We start from the raw sequence: 4,384 nt of genomic DNA, 5'->3' as shown, positions 1-4,384 counted from the left end.
AGTGACATGCTGGAATCATCATCTCTGGAAGTGTTCATAAAACACATCAATGTGACACCTGGATATGGTTTAGTGGTGAATATGGTGGTGCTGGGTTGGCAGGAGTCTTTTCCAGCCTTACTGGTTCTATAAATCCATCTCATGTTGAGGTTTCAATAAGGGTATGATGAACCATGCTCTGTTTTCCTGTTGTTTTGTTGGAAAACCCCACACAAGCAGTTTAGATTAAACACCTGAGTTTCATCTGACCAAATTCCCGTCCACCCAAACTACCTCTGGATACCAATGGAGATATTGATGTTGCACACTAACTAGACACAAGCTTGGCACCTTAGCTGAAATAATTCATGCCCTGAACACACTCATTTCTCTCCAGCCCAGCTGCAGACAGGGGGCAACATCCAACCCCATAAAAGTCGGGGCCAAGCCCTGCTTTGGGCACTGTGTGTTGTCACAGATGGGCCCCAAATGCCATCCCAGAATGACACGGGTTTGGAGTGGCTCCCTTAGCACCATTGTGTGTCATGGGAGCTTGGTGGTACCCTGAACACCCCAATTAACACCAACATGACCTAAGGTGAATCCATCCCTCTCTGCCACCTCCTTGGGGTGCAGCAGATCTCCTTCCCCCTGCCAGACAAAGCAATAAACAAAACCAGGTGCAAAGGCCACTCATTTACACACATCATGGGCTCTCTCAACCAGCAGAGGCAGCTCCATCTGACTGCTCCCACTCTCAGCTGGCAGCAGGCATGGATCATTGCAGAGCAAAGTGGCGTATCTACCCAAAAAACAAAGAATCTGTGAAAAATATGTATTGACTCAGAAGCTGCTATGCAGCCTGAGCTACAGCAGTGAGAGCCTCTCTGTAATCCATTACAGCTGTGCAAAATGTAATAAAACTACTACAAGGTGCTCTAATTCCATTTACTAATAATCATAAAAGTATTTGAGATGCATCTGATGAACCGTTTACAGGATGCATTTTTCAAAGATGATTTGTAGTCCAAAGAAAAGCCTTTAATACCATATAAATTAGATTTTATGTACAACAATATTTAAAACCATTGCAAAGGAGGTGTTTTGTTGTTTTATAGTCGCTGCTCAGTCTTCATTGAATAATTTCTTTGAAGAAAATGCTTGGCTTCTGAGTTCCTCCCAATGAATCATAGAGCAGGAGTAATATCATAATTTATCATTTTTTTATCTGCAGATGCCATGGTGTTCAGTGTAGCTCTACCCAGTTAATCTGCACAGCTTCTGATGAATTGCATTTACTAAAACACACAAAATTATTTTTCACTTAACCAACATCCTGAGCAGCTCCACTGACAAATCAACTCCTACAATCTGCAAACACACAAATGTTTTCCTTTTCCAGAAACAGGGGCTGGGTGTGCCAGAGAAATACTGGGATAAATAAATCAACCATTGACTGATCTGCTGCACCATTGATGTCAGCTAGCTTGATAGGTTGGAAGTGACTGCCATATTTTTATTTTTGTCTTACCACCAGCTTTTGCCATCACTGGCACTTGTGTGGCACCTCAGAGAAAAGGGCTGGTCTCACTCCAAAGCCTGATGCATGTGGGGGTTTCTTACACACTTGCTTTATGCCATCTCTGATCTGTCACTCCTGCAGAAAAATTCTCCTTTAAGGTGCAATTTCCTTTGCTCCCATTTCCTCTGGGAGAGCAGGAGATTCCTGCTGGCCCCTGTCAACATCAGGCTGGCTGTTACACTGAATTTTTGAAGACATCTCCACTCCTTGCACCTGCCAGAGGAGAGCAGACATCAGGCACTGTCTTGCACCCATGCCAGCCTGACTCCAGGCCTGCCTTAATCTCCCCTTCTCCAGCCCACAGCCACCCAAACAACGATCAAATCTTCTTCTCCCATGTACATTTTGCACCCACTTTCCTTTTGAAAAGCTGGCCTAGGGACTCTTGCCCTCACCCCTCACAATGCCATGTGATTGAAATATGGAGTCACAAAGAAGTCAAGTTTTTCATTCCTCCACCAGAGTAAAACAGACTTGCAAAAGACAATCTATAAAACACAGTGAAATGGAAAATCTGTCTCTCCACAGGATTTCAGAGCCTTTTCAGCAGACCACAATGTCACCATCAAAAGTCTCACAGAAGCAGCAGTGCTGGCTAACACTGCCAGGGGTACATGGGGTGTGTTAAAGGCAGCAGAGTCTTACACAAAATCCCTCTGCCAACTTCATTCAAACTTCCCCCACCTGCAGCTTGTGCTTGTAAAAGAAAAAGGAATAGGAGAAGAAAGCTGGAAATCTGAGCAGCACTAGGCTGCCATATTTTTTTTAAGTAAGACCTATATTGTCATCAGCTTTTATTCCCCTTTTTACTCATTGGTGGCACAAAGTAATGCCTTATCTCCAAAATTCTTTTTTTTTTTTTTTTTTTCAGGGGCAAAGGAAATCTCTGAGGTCAGCTCTAAGAGCAGACAGAGAAGGAAGAAACCTCTGAAATGAAATACCACACACAAAGTGCTGGGATGAAAAAATTTTGACAACCCTCCCATTCTGCCCTTCATGACCAAAAAACGTTTGGGGAAGGTGGATCAAAAAAAGAAAAAAAATCAATAATTTTGCATTTAGAGAAAAGTTTTCATTTATTTTCTTATTTCTTGAATATAAATGTATAAAAGTCACCACTTTCCTTTAAAGCTTATACAGGAAAAAAAAAATACTGTGGAAAAAAACTCTTTCCAACCATGCTGTCCAAAAAAGATGTTATTGATTCTGGTTTAAGGATTTGCCTCTGCAGTAAATTTTGATCACTACAATGCCTCATGTAATTCTCAGTTACTAACACACACACCCCCCACACACACCCCCCTACTCAGGTGTAACACAGACTTTTGGACTTTTTTCCAGCTCAGCTTATCATTTTAACCCATTTAAGTGGGGCTGAAGAAAAATATTTCTACTGCAGCAGAGGAGGTGTATTTTCATGGTTACATTTCCATGATACCCAAGTCTCAGCCACACTCCTGGAGATCAGCTCTGCTGAGAACTGAATAATCCCCATCCCCAGGAGAGCCTGGGTCACACTACAGGACCAAATCCAGGGCAATTAGACAGGACCAGCAGAGTTCAGTGCCCACTTTCCTGCATGTCAGACCCCAAAGAAGCAATTGCACCATTTAAATCTCATTTTCCCTTCCCCACATGCCCTGCCTGCCCAGCTATGTGGGCCAGCTGTGTGTGAGCAGAGCAATTTGTCCTCCTGATTTTCCTGGCCCTTTCTTCATGGACTGTTATATTTGGAGCAAGACTCCAAACACACACAGCAAAGTCACTCACATTTCACTGCAGTCAGAGCAGCTGCTTTACACCTGTCAGTGGGACTCAGTCCTCAAACCTGAGCAAGGCAAACTCCTATTTGGGAAATCCCACCTGCTCCCACTCCACAGAAATTCAGAAATTATTCACAGGCAGTGCTGGTACAGCAGCCCAACACTGACTACCAACTAAACCTTCAGGGAGGATTTTGGCTGGTTGTGCTCCATGTTCTAGAAACTATATAAATGGGAAAAGGCAGCAGGAGAAAGATTTCCATCTTTCCCACTTTGACATTACCTCTGCTGCTGTCAGTACACCTCCCATGGCTTTCACTTTCCAGGCAGCAGAAACACAAAATGAGGCATAAATCCTGCATTTCTGACTCATACCAAACATAAAATCTTTGGAGTCACACACCTTTACCTGGCAGCTGCCCTCTGCACTCCTGCTCTCAGCAGCCAGACTGTCCTAGCACAACACAGAACACACTGCACAGCTTGAGCTGAAAGAAATGAGAAAAAAAAACCTTATTTCATAATCAGAATCATGGAATAATTCAGACAACTAGAGCATGCATCTCAAATCTCCCAGCACAGATCACGCTCTGCATTACAATTTGGTGTGAGCAGCAAGATGCTGAAAATGAGAGATGAAAATCAAGGCTGGGAGGAAGCTGCCACTTAACACCAAACCAACGGGGGAGACTAAACAGCTGCAGGTGCTTTTGACTCCTGCAGGTGTAAAGCATATGCTAGAAAATTGAGTGAGTTGTTACAGTCTGAGGTGAAGTATTGAAACTCTCTATTTCACCTTATTTGTTGTATAATTAGAAATGTGCCAGTTTAATTTGACTTAAATGTATTTCTGCAGGAATGAGAAGTGGTTTTCTTCACTTGGCAAATTCTTCCAATGCAAAACTTCTGACAGCCAAGATTCACAAAAGTTTGACTTCAAATCTTCAGAGAGTTTGTGAAAACAGAAGAAAGGAAACATAGAACATCTTCTGGGAAACTGCTCAGAGGGGAAATATTTTAGCTATTGTTTTCTGCATCCAGTTTTTATTCATGCCAAGAA

General features: G+C 42.9%; 1 long non-coding RNA gene across 1 annotated transcript; it reads right to left on the bottom strand.

The window, feature by feature from the left end:
* Positions 1-912: 912 nt before the first annotated feature.
* Positions 913-4,026, bottom strand: LOC135443011 (uncharacterized). The gene is made up of 3 exons (XR_010438753.1): positions 3,924-4,026; positions 3,728-3,812; positions 913-1,774 (listed from the first exon to the last, which is right to left on the bottom strand). It is a non-coding gene; the product is annotated as an uncharacterized LOC135443011 (long non-coding RNA).
* Between the last annotated feature and the right edge of the window lie 358 nt (positions 4,027-4,384).

This window comes from Zonotrichia leucophrys, chromosome 2 (genome assembly GCF_028769735.1).
Source record: "Zonotrichia leucophrys gambelii isolate GWCS_2022_RI chromosome 2, RI_Zleu_2.0, whole genome shotgun sequence".
In the NCBI taxonomy this organism is placed as follows: domain Eukaryota; kingdom Metazoa; phylum Chordata; class Aves; order Passeriformes; family Passerellidae; genus Zonotrichia; species Zonotrichia leucophrys.
This window is presented reverse-complemented; position numbering and strand designations above follow the sequence as displayed.